Here is a 19343-nt window from a genome sequence, read left to right as displayed (position 1 = left end):
TAGATAATTTGATTTGCTACCCTTCTGGGACTTGTTTGTCACTGCATTGTATACCTTTAGAGCAACTGTGGATACAAGTTGCAGCCAGACTTCACCCAGTTAAGGGCCACATTGCCAATTTATCAAGAAACCAAAGGACCAAAACTAAATCATATAAAATGGAGTATATTCCAGTCATTCTTATAGTTAATCTGGAGCATGCTACCCATGAGGAAAAATCATTTTAATCTAAGGATGGTTACATTATTGCTGATGAAACTCCATCTAGATCCTTCAAAGGATTCAGGTAGAAAGCTTTTGAATAAGTACACTTCTTGTCCTTACTTTATTTGCAATTCAAATATGAATTTAAAGGTCAGTAACTCAATATGTAGCACTTCTACATATCAATTCATTGAATTCCTGATTTTCAGGATTGTATATTGCCCAGCTTCAAAAACTAGTTGTTTCTCTCTCTTCCCTGCACCCACTTCCCTTCCCCACACACAATTTGCCATGGAAATCCCAGAAATAAACATACAGAATATTCAGAGATCTATCTGACAGGGCAAACAGCCTGAAGTCTCCTCTAAGGTATGAAAATAAAATACCCCATCCCAACCTGTTGTTTCTGTTATAAATGCTCAAGCTTCTTGCTGCTCTGTGATTACGCACCTGCTCCTGTTCCTGTTGAGCAGGAAAATGGATTAGGCCTGGCAATAAACCACAGTGGGGCAGAGGATTAACCCAAGTAAAGTATGTGTAGACATTACTCACCTGGTGGGTTTCAGTGACAAAAATAGGTTTCAGAGTAGCAGCCGTGTTAGTCTGTATTCGCCAAAAAGAAAAGGAGGACTTGTGGCACCTTAGAGACTAACAAATTTATTTGAGCATAAGCTCTCGTGAGCTACAGCTCACGTCATCGGATGTATTCAGTGGAAAATACAGTGGGGAGATTTATATACCCATTGTATTTTCCACTGAATGCATTCGATGAAGTGAGCTGTAGCTCACGAAAGCTTTTGCTCAAATAAATTTGTTAGTCTCTAAGGTGCCACAAGTCCTCCTTTTCTTTTTAGTGACAAAAATGCGTTCCTTTAAATTAATATTATTGGCAGAGATCTTGTGGGTGCACATGCCCTGCTCTGGAAGTCTGCACAAGTTTGGGTGCTCAGGGTTGTTGTTTTTTTTTTTTAAACAAAGGGAAGGTTCATTTGTACCCCAGTCCCCTGCTTACTTCGAAGGCTGAGCACTCCAAGGGGGTTGTTTAAGGCTATTCAATAGGAATTTTCAGAGGTCCCCCAGGCCCACATTTACCCAAGTTTTGGAGTGTGTCCACATTGCAGTCAGAGGTGTGATTGCAGCAGGAGTAGGTGTGACCTAGCTATCTTGAATAACAATAGCTGTGAAGCCGAGGCAGCATGGCCTGAACAAGCCCAGGTCCCTGAACTCACGTGCACACTGCTGCGGTTTCACTGCTATTGTTGTTTGAACTAACTAGCTCAAAGCTATGTTGGGTATGACTACGCTTGTTGCAGTCAGACCTCTGATTACAGTGCAGATACACCCTTGGTCCCAGAGTAGCACAATTAGGTCTATAGGGGCAAGTTAAGCCACTTAGACACCAGCACTCATCAGCTGGTTTGCACACAACACGCCTGGAAATAGCACTGCAATCTGACTTAAGGCAAATAGCTTGGGTGAGAGCAGCTAATATGGGGCTTGTGGTCTAGGGCAATGCTGCAGGGTGTGGGGAGAGTAGGAGAGCTGCAGTGGAAAGGATGGGGTGGGGAACGGGTCTGGAAGAGGGTGCTCTTTGAGGTTTGCATTATTGAGTAGGTGCTGCACCCAGTGGCGGATTTAGAGTTAGTGGGACCCTGTGCTCAGCTTCATTTCTGGAGCCCCTCCTTGGGACCCAGCCAAGAAAAAGAACATTCTCTCTTATCTCCCCCACTCCCATGTTTTCATTCTTTTTTTCTTCATCCTCCTCTTATAATAGCAAGTAAATGAAAATAAAGAGAGGAACCTTGATTGTTCTTGTAGTCTAACTTATTTTTCCACAGACCACTTGAAAATCACTGAGGGTCTCGGCGGACCGCTTAATGATCTTTCCAAATATTGTTTGTACCGTTAGCTAACGATTGGAAAGCACTTTGGATAAGAGCGTTCATTTAAAAAATGTAAAAAAAAAAATTGGGTTGCGGGGTCTGGCCAGGAGTTAGGGTGCAGGAGGTGGGACAGGGTTGGGGTGTGGCATGCTTACCTGGGGCACCTCTTGTTTGGTGCGAGGGGCGCAGGTGGGGATGTGGGGGGTGCAGGAGTCAGGGTGGTCACAGCAGGGGGGTGCAGGAGCCTGGGGGTGCAGGAGGCTGGGGGTGCAGGGTCTGGGAGGGGGTTGGGGTGCAGGGTCTGGCCAGGAGTTAGAAAGCGGGACAGGGCTCAAGGCTGGGGCAGGAGGTTTGGGTGTGGAGCGCTTACCTGGGGCTGCTCCCATTTGGTGCGAGGGTGCAGGTGGGAAGGCGGGGGGGGGGGTGTGCAGGAGCTCCCATTTGGTGCTCAGGATGGAGGTGGGGATGTGGGGGGGTGCAGGAGTCAGTGATGGGGTCATGGGGGTGCTCCCAGCCCCCTGCCCTGACTGGCTGATGGGGGAGTGCAGGGGCCCTGCCTTTACTTCCTGCCCCAATTCCACCCCCTTCCCCAAGGCCCCACCCTGCCTCTTCTCCACCTCCTCCCCCGAGCGTGCTGCGGCCCCACTCCTCCCTCTCTCTCCTGGAGCGCTAGCAAACAGCTGTTGGTGGCAGTGCTGGGAGGCAGGGCTGGGAACGTGGCGTGCTCGGGGGAGGAGGGAGCTTGGCTGACGGGTGCGGAGCCTGCCCCAGGAGTCCCAGGAGCCGGCAGGACCAAGTTTCTGCCTCCGCAACTGCCTGTCCCTGTGGCCCCCTGTCATTTGGGGGGCCCCATGCCAAGGCACTCTGTGTTTCACTGTAAATCCGCCTCTGGCTGCACCAATCTCTGGCTATAGGCATGACTTCTAGATGTATTTTGACAGAAAGGAGGAAGTGGCCAAGACTTACTCGGCATACAAAGAGTGGAGTGCCATTACTTTCTGAAGAGGATTTGAGAGCCTGGGGGACCTTCCTTGACTTCACGGAGGCACAATGAATCTGTGCCTTTGGACTACATCTTTTAAGTCTTCATGCACCTTTGTGATAAGCTGCAGGAAGATCTGGAAACAATTCCATAGGAGCCCATGCCCTCCTAGTTCCAGACAGGATCACCACAGCATTGGGTATACTAGCCAGTTGGTCTTGCCTTCCACCATCCTGCTATGCACTATTGCCTGGAAGATGTCCTGACTGCCACAGAGAGGAAAGCAATTATCACACAGCCTTACCCATGGAGAGAAATAAGCACATCTAGATAATGCATGAATTCTGTTATATTGCCCACTTCCCATCAGTGCTGGGTATAATGAATGACATGGATAACCCTGAGGGCTCTCAAGATGGATAATGTCTCCAGAAATGGGAAGGACCCAACTTAGCCACAAGCATCATGTTAAAAGATGAAGTTGCTGTTCACGGTTGTGGCCAAATTTCATGGATCCTGTTGTGACTCTGTACTGAGTGTTATCCTGCCTCTGCTGTTAGAGTGGATCCAGTGAGTCCAGTTTCATCACGGGTGAGCAGACACGAAGAAGAAGAGATTCAGGTCTCTGCAAAAGCCTGGTGGTGGTACGATATGCTTCTGAGAATATAAAAGGATGCTCCTGGCTTGTTGTCTACCACACAACATTATCATGAGACAGCAGATACCCTAGCCTGAGGTGGCAGAGAGAAAAAACGTTGTGAACCCATCAAATGAAGGTGGTGAGGAGGGAGGTGCTGGTGTGCGCAAGCATAGGAAGGGGGTAACAAAAACAGCTGGCTGGAGGGAGGTCAAGCACCACAGCCAGCAGATCCCAGGCAGTAGTCCATCAGAGAGAGGCAGAAAGCCAACTGCTTCCCTAGTGAGTGAAAAATGAGTAGCAGGCTTGGTACCGTGCTGCTCTGTGGTAAATGCAGGATGATGTGGCATTGGGTGTGTTCAGTTAGTGGGAAGCCAAGGCTAGGGGAAGGCGGCAATGGTATTAATGTGAAGTCAGTTGCTGCTGTGTTATGGATGGGTGGCAAAATAGAACTCCATTTTGAATTTCTATTGGTCGTGGTGGAACTGGTGATGGAAGAGAGTGGCATCTCATCTCCAGTCCAGGAAGTGATCTATACTTCACGTACCTTTCCTGTATACGTAGAGCAATGGAAGCTCCTGAGTAATTTTTATTATTAATGTTCATTATTAACTTACCTATTACAGGGAAGGGGTTGAGTGTAGGGATAAGCATATGCATGTAAATTCTGCATTTACCCAGACCAAGAGTTTTGCCAAAGCCAATGCTCCATCCCTTAGGTAAATAGCACTGGCATAACTTCTGAATGAACCTGCACTGCAGCTAAGGTAGGGAGTGTCTGATGAAAGGTTACCAACCTTTAGAGCAGGGGTTCTTGACTGGGAGCAGCAACCAGAAGACACAGCTCATCCTGCTCTTCCCAACTTTTTAAAGGGGAAGGGGTTTGCATCCAAGTGGGAGAGAGGCTCAATATAGAAAAGGGTTGAGAACCACTGCTGTGGGCAAACACTTGTTGTCAGTATTCTGAGGGGGTTGACAATATCAGCAGACCCCCCCCCCCAAATGCCAATAAGTACAAAGTAAAGGCTATGATTCCCACCATCTCCATGCACACACATGGGGTCTCCATGTGTGGACTCGAACACCTTTTCCAGAGTCCCACCTCAAGCCTGCCAGGGTCTGCCCACTCACATCCCTTTCAACACCATGATCCAAAGGTATTCAAGTATTTGGTCTGGGATTTTATGACTACCTGATAAATAGCTGATTTATCCAACCTCTCCCTGCAGGTCTCTAAAATGCAATTGTCTGCTGATTACATTTGTACTGACTGTAAATTAGTAGCACAGCCTGACTGGCCTTAGCCAGCTGCATCCAGCACTCCTGAGATGGGGACAGGTAAAGTTGCTGCAATGAGCTTGTGAGGTCATAAGCAGGATATGAGAGAGGTGGTGAGGATCACACATCCCTGCCTGTGTGGGTGAGGGAGGAGGATGTCAACTTGGGGGATAGTCTCAGAGGCACAAATAGTAGCTGTCTAACTCACGTTGAAAGTCTGAGAGAGTAGGGCACCTCCCTGATGTTTTATGTCCAAAAATCATCTCTCCCTCATATTTCTAGACAAAGCAATAATCCTAAGGGAGATGGGACTTGGGCTGCCAAGAATGGGTTGTGGTATCCATGCTGAGAGGATGTTGCACAGGCTATAAATGTCCTGCTAGTTCACGGAGGCTTTGGGATGGGAGGGTGATACCAAACAAAGCACAGCAGTGTAGGATAACAGAATAGCCCCCTATTTGTAGAAACAAATGCCACAGGATCATCAGCATCCATAGCAGACCAGGCTGAGATTCCATTCTGTGCTGCTGGCATTCAGGGGGACTTCTGGGTTTGGATGATGCAATTTTGGCATAGGCGAAGAGGAAACTTTACTGTTTGTGCAAATGTGATGCAACTGTCCAGTTACGGTGGTACATGTTAAGTAATGTAAATGTTGGATTAGTGGGGAGGCTTCATCTTTACATTGTATTGTTTATTTGCATAATTTCTGAAATAAGCAAATTTTAAGGAATTTAGTCACCTTGTTTATCTTTCCTAACCCCTGCAAAATGACCGCTCTCCAGGTGCTAAACATGGCTAGAAAATGTGCAGGCGTGTAATGGAAGACATTGCCAGCAGGAAAATGAGGCAGATCTCTGTGCTGCCTGTGAGAAGTCTCAGGAATGAGGCCTCCACGTCAAGAACATACAAACTAAGAGCCGCTTGAAAGAATGGGAGTTTTCTGTGAAAAATCCCATGTTTTTGTATTGAAAACCCAAAATTCAAAAAAATTCAATGAGCTGTAAGAAAAACACTAATTGCAAAAGTCTCTGCTTTTCAGCAACCACAGTGGGTCGAATCCTGGTCTGATATAAATTGGGAATAATTCCACTGAAGTGCAGGAGATATGCTAGCCGAACAAATTCCCATGGGGGTAGCTGGGAGCGGAGCATTGAACTGCGTTTTCAGTTCCATAGTTGAGGCAGTTGGGCTGTATTTGTAAGGAAGGGAGTTACCTTTCCCCACATTTCAGTCTGTCACCTTTATAGTGACAATTTAGTGAGAAATAGGAATTTGTTTTCCATCACTCCAGACCTATGTGGAACATTTACTCCCCACTGAGCAATGTCACTCAACTAACACTCTGCATCTGCTTTGCATGTCCACTCCCAGCCAACTGAATATTTCTGTTTGCAGATCTTGTTTTGTTTAAATAATGAAGCGTGGGTCAACATTTTGTTAGGAGGCAGGCTTTTTTTAAATCCACTCAGCCTTGGTATGGATTAAATGAGAGGAACCCCCTACACACACTGTGGAATACAAAGCCATTATTAAAGGTCACAATTTTCTAAAGGATTGTATAGAATGTCTATATGAATAAGCTACAGAATGTACAGTTCTATTTTCCATGGCTGGGGAGTATAAAGCAAGTTTGCTCAGTGGCCGATGTTTCTTTCAACTCAAACTTTGAAAGAAAAGCTATTTAACATGTTACTGACTCTATTTTTGGATTCTCTCAGTTAGTTTCTGGGCAGCTGGGAAACCTGCCTCCTATCTGATGGCCAGATATTGAAGGCATAATATCTCTCTGCAGGTTTGTCAGAGCTTTTCCATGATACAGTGTAGTATAAGTATATGCTGCATACAATATAAACAGAGGTTCCCTTTCTCTCTTACACTGTGGCCTAGTCAGATAAATTGTGTTGGTAGCACATCCAATGCCTTGTCTCTTGTCCTCATGGTTTTGCCTAAAGGTACTGATGTTAACACATACCATAAGAGTTGCCCCAGATAATGGAAGTGAAATTGGTGCCATTTCAATTTGGAAAAGAACTGCATTTAAAGGAAGTCTTTAAACTTTGAGGTCTTTAGTAACTCAATCAGAGGTTAGGGGTCTATTTCAGGAGTGGGTGAAGTTCTGTGGCCTGTAATATGCTGGAGATCAGACTAGATGATCACGATGGTCACTTCTGACCTTAAAGCCTATGAGTCTATGAAATATCTGTATTCAGAGTTCTGTTGTGACCTTTCAATGGTAGGAGATCTTGCCTGCAGTTTGTCAGCACTTCCACGATAAACTCCACTGGAAGTAAAATAGTTAGCAAGATTTTCTCTCCTTCCTCCCCAACATGCCCACCCTGTTGCTTTCCCGTGCACACACCTCCAATGGTGTGCACTTTGAGCAGTGCGAGTTTGAGCCTTGCACCCAGTGCAAATTTTTACAGCTTTCATTTTTAAATGTTCCACTTAAAAAAAAATGGAGAGGGTCGCTGTCAGCTTCTGAAATGGTAGATGAATGGTTCCAGGATAAGCCCCGGGAGTAACATCAGGTGTGGGGGCTTCTCTCATGTCAGGGTGTAGAGATGGTTGCAGGGAGGGGCCTAAGAGCAGGAAAGGTTTCTTCTCCTCCTAGCAGAATGAGTGCAAGTTTGGTGCTTTTCAGAGCCTCCTGTAGAGAAACATTTTTGAAATGAAAAGGCTTCATTTGGACTGCCTCTGGTAGGGGGAGGTAGGGAGACTTGTGTTGACAAAATGGTATCATGAGCTAGAAGGTAGGTGTGTCTCATTCAGTGCTCTCCCCTTCCCCCACCCAGCAGCTACGAATACACCTGTGCCTAATTTATTCCATCTCTGAGATGTGATAAGGTGCTTGAGTGCATGTACGGAGAGCTCTGCAGACCAGGTATATATATGCGCGCGTGCACACACACACCCACACCCCGTGTATCTCAAGCATTTGGCCTGAAACCTGTAATCATTGCTATCATTTCTAAGCCTGCCCATGGTGGTGGTGATGTTCCAGACAAGACAAATGACCTCGGAGTGTAAATCCAGCAGTATGGAGCCCCTGCATAGAACTGTGAGCAAATACTCTGCCAGGTCCCCTACTTGTCCTGCATTCACACACAATCACTGTAGGCTGAGATTTTTCCAAGCTGTCTCAGAGCTTCATCTGCCCCGTGTCCAAATCCTTTAGGTGGCTAAAATCTCTGCCAAAATGCTCATGTTACATATTGTCTGAATGTTACACTTTAAGAGGGAAATTTTCCCAGGCACAAGGGGCCAGTTTTAAACCATTCATAAAGAGAACCTTAATAATAAAAGCAGTAGGCATTATGACAGTGGCGTCTGCTCAGCAAAGCTATCATGGTGCTTGGTCAGTAGAGGCAGCAATCTTCTTTGCCTCTTCAACTGCAGTGTCCTAGCCTTTGTTTGAACAGGGGCACATTTCTTGGCTAGGAGCAAATAGGGCACAGCAGTTGTGTGGCACCTGTCTGCCACTCCTCTAGCCACAGTTTTAGACTTTTCTCCTTTTTAAAAATCCTCAGAAATTAACCATAAAATATCAATGCAATGTTAATGTTCGGCAATAAAAAGCCAGGAAATGCACAAGTCAAAGTTGAATGCAGAATCCTCTTGCTCATATGCATTATGGGAATCTTTAATTCCATGAGGTTAGCTGAGATACACGTGTATGAAGTTTGTAGCAAAAGGTATATTTTCAAAAGTATGATCACATGACTAAACATTTGCAATGTATATGTGCAGAGAAGCCCAATGAAGGTTAGGTATGCAATCTTAATTTTTGCATTTCCTGCCTTTTGTTAGCCAGCGTTGTACAGGCAAGCAATCTTTCACTGTTATCATTTGCATTTGACATACTATGACTTAACTAAATTAACGTTTCATTTTTTGTTATGTTTACACATTTGATTTTGTGCCAAATGGCTGTGTTTGCTCAAGGGGACTAAATTATTTTATTGTTGGGAGTGGTTCTTCTCTCTGTCACATGCACACATTAAGGTCTGAAGTACACCTTGTGGAAATGTTATCTGTACAGGAAAATATTGTATTTCCTTCCCTACCAATCAGTCACCAAATTTAAAAAGTTATACTCATGTTTTGTATTAGACTGACACATGAGGTGCAGTGGAGCCAAGACTGATTCTAACAACCCAATAACAGCTCCTATGTTTTAGCTAGACAAACATATGTACACCAGCACAAGAAACAAAATTCTGCTTCTGAGACTACAGCTACACTACAGCCAGGATCGATGCTCTGAGATCAATCCAGGGGCGGTCGTTTTAGCAGGTCTAGTGAAGACCCACCAAATCAACAGCAGATCGCTCTCCAGTCGACCCCTGTACTCTACCCCCAACGAGAAGAGTAAGGTAAGCCAACGGGAGAATTTCTCCCGTCAACCCCCCGGGGTAACTTGACCTAAGGTAGGTTGACTCCAGCTTACTTATTCATGCAGCTGGAGTTGCGTAGTGTAGGTCGACTTACCGTGGTAGTGTAGACATAGCCTCAGTGTTTCAGCTGTCATGGGCAGTTCATGGCACAGTGACCCCAGTAGCAACAACATCAGCAGTGCACAGAGCAGCAGCCACATGTGCAGCAACAAATCCAGCAGTGCTGTATGACTTCCAGAAGGAAGTTCCAATGTATTTGGAATAACTGGCATTATCTGTGGCTGTAGTCCATTTAGTATAAATTATCGACTGGTTGGCAGGAACTCCTTGCAGACTAACTTTTTGAATGTTTAAGAATGTGAAGTGTATTTAGCGTCTCCAAATTTCAGCAACAGGAGAGACCCTACCATGAATCTTCCTCAGTGGTTTAAAGCTAAGCATCTAACTTTCATAGATGTGATAGTTGTCATTCAGTTCCTCATTCGTTTCCTGCTGTATCTCCCATGGGTGTCTAAGACTTCCTTCCCCCACAGAAAAGTAGGCTGCAATGGACAGTCTCTTCTCTGTTTCTCCAACAATTCCTACCATGTAGTTGTGTTGTCAATATTAAAAGCTGCAGAACATTGAAATCTGCAAATGTGGGGACTGTCATTTTAAAAAATATCAAAACAAACAGCACAAGGCATAGCTGACTGATTGCATCTTTCATTTTTGTAATTATTTTAATAAATGCCTCCATAATGGGATTTACTTGAAGCAGTTGTTGAATCTCCAGGTGCTGCACCGGAGGGCCACAGAGACCAGGTATCTTGCAGAATCAATCCCACTTGCTTAGAGTGCACAGGGCCTTGATTATAACTCTTAAGGGCCTTGAGTAGGATACCCCCTGTGAAGTCTCAGAAGTGTAGTATAGCAATAGTGAAACCAGAGATGGCCCCAAACTGGATTCCCCCTTCTCCTAAACTTAAGCGAAAGCTTCGATCTGCCCTGAAAATTCACAGCTTGGATCTCAGACTAAAAGGAGCTGAACACCACCAAAGGTGCTGAGGGTACTCTTCAGTACACCATAGGAGATGATTGGCATTTTGGGCCTATTTATTATTACCCCCCTTTGTTTGCCTGTGGTAAAGTGACTTGCCAAGGTCACACAGGAAATATGTTGCAGAGCCCAGAACCTAGCTCTGCTGAGTCCCATTCCAGTGCCTTAATCCCAGAATCATTCTTCCTATGTCCGTTCCTACATAAACAGACAGTTCATAGCTTAGCTCATCTTGCTGAGCTAGTAAAGGATTTTAATTTTGACCTGCAGAGTAGACAGCGAAGTCTGCTAAAAGATGGGAAAAATTAAAAAGGCCTAAAACACTTATCTCTGCAACTCAGAATAAAAGAACCACTAATTGTACATGAGGAGACTTACAGGGAGAAAAATATTCCTACAGCTTTGCTAATTAACTCCTCTGATCATTCATTCAACTGGACTTCCAGTGAATTCTTAAGTGGGGCATGTGTGTTCTGGAGCACATGGCTATTTGCTGACTCATTCTCTCAACACTGCTTATTTCAGTGCTGTCAGATAGCAATTTTTTCTTGTGGCCAAGTGTTCTTCAGCGTTTGTCTTCCCAGTGGCTCCTGGTTCTTAGCATAAAGACATCCATTCTCATTTGTATATTTCTTTTGTTTGTTGTTCATGTGAGTCCCTCATCTGAGACGCTTGAAACCATTTCTTGCTGAATGAGATTTGCTCTTCTAATGGAAAAGCAGCTGCTTTTTATTTCTCTATATACTGTTGTTATTGCAGACAGCAGAAGTATGTGTCATGCTGGGGAGTGTTTCTTGAAGAGGTGAGAGAAAGGGATTTTCTCTTTTTTGCCCAACTAGAAAACAGATCCAGAAACTCCCGCATTCTGAAGTTTAATTTGACACGCTGTGGCTCACAGCAAAATCAGCTGGAGCTACTCTCTCTGCTTCATTGGGTGTTTGAGGATTTGTGTTTAAACAGTGTTAAATATTTAACTGTAGGTGCCAATAGTCAAGCGTTTACATTGTTTTTCTAGTGTATCTCACCATGGTGGCTAAGGGGTTTGTTTTTTTTTTTAAATCCCTTAGTGACAGCATAAGTTGCTGATGGGGCGTTTTGGTCTGAGTAAATTTCTCACTAGTTTCTAAGACTATTAAAATGTGCTAGATATTGGCACTGCATGGGTTAACTCTTGCCCATTTAAAAGGACAAAAATTGCAAGATTTTGCCAAATCAAAGTTGCATGTTTACAGAGAGATGGGTTCAGTCCTGCTTTCACTGAAATCCATGGTAAGCCTTGGATCGGGGCAGGAGCAGACGACACCTGTATACATAAAACTGCTATTTAATGCACTACTGCTACCCTGGTCCCTGTTTGTTAGCTTAATACTGTACAAGCTGGCACATGTACTAGGAAGTGCCCAAATCACAGGAAATACTGTTTCATAGTGTTGCCCCTTCTTCTGGCACCAGTGTCCTGCTGCTGACACTGGGATCAGCCCTTTGTGAGCAATAGCAAGGCTTTGCTGACCACTTTGCAGTGGTGGAGAAATCAGTGACTTGAAGTTTAGGTATATTCTAAATGTAAATTGCTTCATTTACACCACCACCACCCCCCCCCACACACACACAACCCTACCACACAGCCAGTCAAATAGCCTGGGTACAATTGCCTCTTTCAGTAATCTCAGGGCTTGTCTACACTTAATATGCTACAGCTGCATGGCTGTAGCACTTCCTCATAGACACTACCTCTGCTGATGGGAGGGATTTTCCCATTGCTGTCATTAATCTACTTCCCTGAGAGGCAGTAGCTAGGTTTACGGAAGTATTCTTCTGTCAACATGGTATCGATTTAGGCTGACTTAACTATGCCACTTGGGTGTGGATTTCTCACACCCTTAAGCAACATAGTTATGCCAACCTAATTTTCCATTTCCAAATTTGTTAGTCTCTAAGGTGCCAGAAGTACTCCTTTTAATTTTCCATTGTAGATCAGGCTTTAGCCCCCACACCAATGGTGCATTCCCAGAACTTTACTGTGTGCAACAGTTTCCTCTTCACAGAACTTTCTAGCAATAATACAACCTTTCTTCAGGGACTAAAAACTTGCTGACCCATTCAGAAAGAGTTTGTAAGACTATGTATAACTGCATCATCTGGTGACTCCTACCATAACAGTATCATAGCAAAAAACAAAAAAAATACTGCAAGCCCCCTCAAGTGATCAAATGGCCCAAACAATTATCCTGTTTGACATTGTACCTGTGCCTGGGTGTTGGAAGTTTTGTAAACAATGAATTATGCTCATCCAACAATTCTGTTCACCCATATCAAGCAGTCCACAACATTGTGCAAAGCTCAAATCAGCTTTGGAATTAAAAAATAGGAAACTTGTCAAAGCAAAGTATAAATACTTTGTAACAAGTACAGTTAAGGAGTACTTTCACGGTTTATTAACTGGTTTGGAATGTAGTATCCAAAACAGAGATAAGAATAGTACAGAATAAAACAAGTCAAAGAACTGTTAAACTGGTAGGTTGGATTTTAGTGATATGTAAAGAGTTTTATAACTTGTAAAAATCATACTATAAATGCTACTAGCTGAAATGCCTATCTTTGAAACACATGTTCTGTTTAAGGTGAGCACGCTGTAAATTTATTTTCCAGAAGTAGTATGTATGTATGTCTCCTTTTCATATTGTACTTTTGCCTTTAGACAATAAATTTAGCTTTTTGGTCTCTTGAACATTAAGAACAAGCCACATGTGTACTCAAACAATTGGCTACACATTTTAGCATATGTTTAAATGCCAAAAGAAGGGGAGGAGAAAACACTACTGTAGTGAATCTCAGAGCCAGCATTTTCTGCCCTTTTTTCCCCAGTTCAACCATTCTTCAGTTCTGCATAGTCACTGCCAAGAGCTAATTTCTAAATATAGTTTTGTCAACTATTCCAAGTTTGTGAAATTCATGGACAAATTCCTGCAGGAGTACAGAACATAATTCCAGACTCTGAGGAAGATAAACTGATAGCAAGATCATCCCTACAAGCCTCAGCTGATGCAGCGGACACAGCCTTTTTTTGATGTTGACAGCTGTTGTCATGAGCTGAGCATCATGGCTTCATTCCTCGGAATTCCCCAGGGAAATTCATTCCACAATGGAGAATATGCCCTTTGAAGTGAATAATCATTACACCAATTGAAAGATTCTAGGGCATCCCTCCACTCACTGGAGAGCTACACTCCATTACTAAGAAAGAAGTTTGATAGACCTCAGAGGTACAAGTCTTGACCAGCACCTCAACCCTTCTATCACTAAAGAGGCTATAAACCACTGTGGAAGCAACTGAAGCTGCAGTGGAGCAAGCATATAATGCTCCTCATCCTCCTGCTAAAAATTCTTTTGACAGGACTTTGGAGAGCTGTGAACCACAGTAGATGCCACATCCATCAACCCTGAGCCCCAAGAGCCAATCTGGAGGCTATCTAGTCTGCTTTGCCCAAGCCTGGCAGATAACAAAGATGAGGTCTTAGCATAATTCATTCTGGCTACCCTATAGAATTAATCTCCCCACAACCTCTGGAACCCTCTTCCCATCTCTCTTCAGGGACCGCTCTTGAGAGTAAGCTCATTCAAGAGGTGAATTCCCTCCTTCTGAAGGGAGCCACAGATCTGGTACTTCCTCAACTGTGTGTGTGTGGGTAAGGGATTTACTCAAATTATTTCATCACACCCAAGAGATGTGGAGACCCTCGGACTTCAGACAACTCAATGCCTTTATCAAAAAATTGTGTTTCAGAATGGTCACCCTTTCATCAATAATTTTGTCACTGAACAGAAACCAATAGTTCACAGCTCACAATATGAAGAATGCCTACTTCCATCTAGACATCCAATCCTCCCCCACACACACACACACAAGGTTCTTTAGGTTCACTATGGGCCTGAAACATCATCAATACAAGGTGCTCCCCTTCAGCCTTGCTGTAGTACCAAGGGTATTACAAAAGTACTCTCAGAAGTGGCAGCTCACTTCTGGTGCCACCCGTCATCGGTTTTCCACTACCTCGATAACTGGCTGCTGACAATGAAGTCTTATGAAGTATTGGTTGGGGACATAATTGATGCTGGTCCTCTACAATTGTTGGGGATCTGCGTAAACACAGAAAAATCTGTTTAGATTCCAACACAATCCAGAGAGCTTATCAGGGTGACTCTGGACTTCATCAGGGCCAAAGCATATCTTCACCAGGACAAATTTCAGTCCTTGAAGGAATTTGTCACTCAACTCAGACTGAGCCCACAAACGTCGACCCATTCATGACTCATCCTTCTAGGTCAGGAGTGGGCCACATCTGGCCCTTCAGAGGTTTTAATCAGGCCCTTGAGCTCCCGCTGGGAAGCAGGGTCTGGGGTTTGCCCCACTCCACATGTGCCATGGCTCCTGGCAGCAGAGGCACATCCCCAGTCCAGCTCCTACATGTAGGGGCAGCCAGGGGGCTCCGCATATTGCCACTGCCTCAAGGGCTGCCCCCACAGCTCCCATTGGCCAGGAACTGTGGCCAATGGGAGATGCAGGGGCAGCGCCTGTGAACAGGGCAGTATGCAGAGCTTCCTGGTTGCACCTCCATGTAGGAACCGGGGGTGGGGGGACGACATGCTGTCACTTCTGGGAGCACTTGAGGTAAGTGCTGCTCAGAGCCTGTGCCCCAACCCGCAGCCCTGATTTCCTCTGAATCCTCTATCCCAGGACAGAGCACCCTCCTGCACTCCCAGCCCCTCATCCAAAAGTCCACACCCCCAGCTGGAGCCCCCACATGCCCCAACCTGCTGCCCTAGCCCAAAACGCCCCCTGAACTCCTCATTTCTGGCCCCACCCCAGAGCTGGCAACCCCAGCTGGAGCCCTCACCCCCTTCTGCACCCAAACCCCCAATTTCATAAGCGTTCATGGCCCACCATATGATTTCCATATCCAGATGTGGCCCTTGGGCCAAAAAGTTCGCCTACCCCTCTTCTAGGTCATATGGATTCCTGCATGTATGTTATGACCTTCATGAGATTTCAGCTTTGCTTCCTGCAGACTTGACTTCAGACAGTAGGAGCAAGCTAGTCTCTGGGGTGTGGAGTCAAGGCTCCAGAGGAGATGCTCTTTTAGTTCGTTGGTCGGGACATCTGATGTATGCCTTCACACCAATTCCTCTCTTACCTCAGGTTCTGAGGAATATCAGGCAGGATGGAGCAGCAATAATTGACTGCTCCCAGATGGTTCAGACAATTCTGGTTCCCTACCACAGGGGTGGGCAAACTTTTTGCTGCAAGGGCCACATCTGGGTATGGCAATTGTATGGTGGGCCATGAATGCTCATAAAATTGGGGGTTGGGGTGTGGACTGTGGGGTAGGGTTAGAAATGAGGAGTTCAAGGCTCAGGAGGGGGCTCTGGGCTTGGGCAGCAGGAGGGTGCCAGGGGTGCAGGCTCTGGTTTTCACTTATCAAGCAGCTCCTAGAAGCACCGGAATGTCCCCACTCTGGCTCCTATGCAGAGGCATGGCCTGGCAGCTCTGCATGATGTCCCGTCCACAGGCGCTGCCCCTGCATCTCCCATTGGCTGCAGTTCCCGGCCCTTGGGAACTGCAGGGGTGGCACTTGGGGCGGAGGCAACATGTGGAGCCCCCTGGCTATCCCTACATGTAAGACCCGGAGCAGGGACATGCCTCTTCTTCCAGGAGCCATGCCACATGTGGAGTGGGGCAAGCCCCGGACCCTGCTCCCCAGCAGGAGCTCAAGGGCTGGATTAAAGTGTCTGGGCCATAGTTTGCCCACCCCTGCCCTACCACCTTTGTTTGTCACCATGACCAGTCATCAGTTTACAGACCTTCCCAGACCTATTGATAAAGGCAGAGTCAATCATTCCAATCCAGTTTCCTTCTACCTGTCAGCCTGGGTTTTAGAGGAGCATCGAACCTAGAAAACTCATGTTCAAAAGCAGTTTGGGCCATCCTTAACAATAGTAGGAAGGAGACCACTAGGCAATGCTACGTAGCTAAGTAGAAAGGGTGTCAGCCTGGTTGCATGGTCCTCAGCTAGAGGACTCCAATATCCCCACTATTTTGGAATATCTTCTCCCCTTAAGTACATCAGGTCTTTCTCTCAGCTCCCTATGGGTTCACTTCATGGCTGTCAGCACCTACCACCCTCTGACGATATCCACTCAGTTTTCACCCATCCTGTGAAAATAGGTTTTCTAAAGAGACTAGTTAGAACTTTTCCTCCTGTGGATAAGCCTACCCTGACATGGAACCTCAGTCTTGTCTTCTCAGAATTAAGAAGGACTCTGAGCTCAGGGATTCATGTTGATTAGCCTACTTATCCATGAAAGTCACCTTTCTAAATTGCCATCACCTCAGCAAGAAAGGTGGGTGAACTGGGATTTTATCCCCAAGGATAAAATTTCTCTAAGGCTACACCCTAAGTTTGCCCCCAAAGTGATCTTGGATTTCCTTCTGAATCAGACAATCCATCTGCACACTTTCTTCCTGAAATCCTACACCACCAGTGAAAACAAAAGGCTTCATGCCCTGGACATCTCTTGAGCCATGGTGTTCTACTTCCAAAGAACAAAGCTATTTAGGAAATCACTTAAACTATTTAGAACATTTGTAGAATGGATGAGAAGGAAAGCATTCTACTCCTAAAGGCTTTCCAAGTGGATTTCAGGATACATTGTGCTGTGATACAAGCTGATGAATATTACTCACCACAGGGTGTTATAGATCAGTCTACACGTGCTTTGTCTCTAACTTCTCTAAAGATGTTCTTGTCAAAAATCTGACAAGCAGCAATATGGGATGTGGTACATATCTTTTTAAGACATAGTACAGGCTTCTGCACTTGATACATCTCAATACCACTGACAGGAGCACTGCTGTATCCCAGAGATCTTCACACATCCCTCCTTAATGACTGCCTCTTGTCAATCACCCACAGGGAAATACATATAGGGACTATGATGTTCCCCTCTGGTGCTATCTGGGCCAGTGATCTGCTAGTCACTCCAATCCTTGACTCTGGGAGCCAGCCTTACCCTGCTCTGCTGTGAAACCCCCTCCCCCTTGGCTGTTCATGCACAGCCTCTGGCATATAAGCTGTTCCTTGGACTGTGCAACTGAAAGACACTAACCAATATCTTCAGTCCCAGACACAACCCTACGAACCTCCATCTTGCACTGTCCAGTTATGCCTGCTGAATGCTGCAAGCTTATATGAATTCTTCAGTTTAACAAAGAAATTGAAACGTACCAGGCTTGTTATCCCAAGGGGAGCCTCTGACACCCTTCAAACCAAATGCACTGCTTCAGGTAGAACAAACAGATTAACTATAAAGATGTTTTGAGTGATTAAAAGTCAAAACATAAGTCAGATTTGGTCAAATGAAATAAAAGTAAAACACATTCTAATCTCATCTTAACACTTCCAATGCCCTTACAAACTTAGATGCTTCTTACCACAGGTTGGCTGGTTACTCTTCAGCCAGGCTCTCCCCTTTTGATCAGCACTTCAGTTGCTTGGTGTGGTGTCTATAGCTGTAGGTGGGAGAGAGAGGAAGAGTATGGCAAACGTCTATCCCTTTTATCATGTTCTTTCTTCCCTCTTGGCTTTGCCCTCCTCCCTTCAGAGTCAGGTGAGCATTACCTCATCACAGTCCCAAATGGACCAAGGGGGGGAACTCACTCAAGAGTCCAACAGATCCTTTTGTTGCTGCCTAGGCCAGCACCCTTTGTTCCTGTGAGGTTGGACTGGGTAGTCCCATACATGCCCTGATGAGGTGTGACCTGCCTCTCTGCTCTTGGAGAGTTCTTGGCTGGGCTTATTTTGAGCCATGAAGACATTTTCAGCCTAATAACTATATAACATGAAATTATAGCCACCATGCCCAGTGCATCATGAGCCTTCTGAAGACACCCGACATGACAAACTTTGATACCGCACAATCATTTTATGAGGGTGAACATGGGGATGCTGTGTGTTCCCCCAAGCTATAGAGCATCACAGACTATCATTCAAAGAAGAATGAAAAAGTTACTTACTACAGTAATTGGAGTTCAAGATGTGTGGTCTCTCGCTGTATTCCACTGCATGGCTTCCTTGCCCTCTGCTTTGGATCTTGGACACATGATTTGCAATAGAGAAGGAACTGGAGAAGTGGTTGATCTACACTGCCCCTTATTGTCCTCTGTTTAGAGCATGAGGAGGAGAAGAGCACAGGCACAGACTAACAGATAAGGCTAGAAAAAGATATTCCCGTCAGTTGCATGGAGCACATGTGGAATACAGGTAGACTATGCATCTTGAATAACTCCAGTTCCTGTACTAAGTAACTTCTTTCCACTGATTACAGTAATAACTTGGCCTACAGAATGTACTTTCTCCCAGATTGCAGGTTCAAGGATATGGATAATAATGAGAAATGGACATGATCTGATTAGTTTGCATCTGGATCCAAAGTTTGCATGTTCAGTTCCAGAGTTTTGGTCAATCCATGACAGACAAGGGGGCTCAACGGTAAGATTCAGAAATGGATTTGAACTCCCCTAAAGGACTGTTAAGACTTGGTTCAGGCCCTTGTCTAAGGCTTGTGTGTGAAAGTATCAAGTTAAGCCTTCTTGATCCTGCTCTTTTGCATCCCAACAGGGATTCAAAGTTGTTGCTCTGTAGGATCAAAGGCAACTTGTTCCAATATCCTCTTTCAAAAGGACAATAAGAAAAGAAAGTTTCACTATCACATGGTCAAACTCAGAACCCAACTTATGTAGCTTGTGGAACTGCAAGGGAATTGTCATGGATGGCAGAAGCATGCAGATAACAGAAGCCACAGGAGTGTGGGTGGATGGACAGAGGATATTTCCTTTTTGGCTTGTGAATGAGATAAGGAGCTAGAG

The 19343-nt window shown here is 45.2% G+C and overlaps 1 long non-coding RNA gene across 1 annotated transcript; it reads left to right on the top strand.

The window, feature by feature from the left end:
- The first annotated feature begins 9128 nt into the window (after window positions 1-9128).
- On the top strand, window positions 9129-18867 carry LOC122458510. The gene is made up of 4 exons (XR_006278551.1): window positions 9129-9360; window positions 15618-15737; window positions 16725-16819; window positions 18646-18867. It is a non-coding gene; the product is annotated as an uncharacterized LOC122458510 (long non-coding RNA).
- Window positions 18868-19343: the final 476 nt, after the last annotated feature.

Source organism: Dermochelys coriacea, chromosome 2 (assembly GCF_009764565.3).
Source record: "Dermochelys coriacea isolate rDerCor1 chromosome 2, rDerCor1.pri.v4, whole genome shotgun sequence".
Classification (NCBI taxonomy): domain Eukaryota; kingdom Metazoa; phylum Chordata; order Testudines; family Dermochelyidae; genus Dermochelys; species Dermochelys coriacea.
This window is presented reverse-complemented; position numbering and strand designations above follow the sequence as displayed.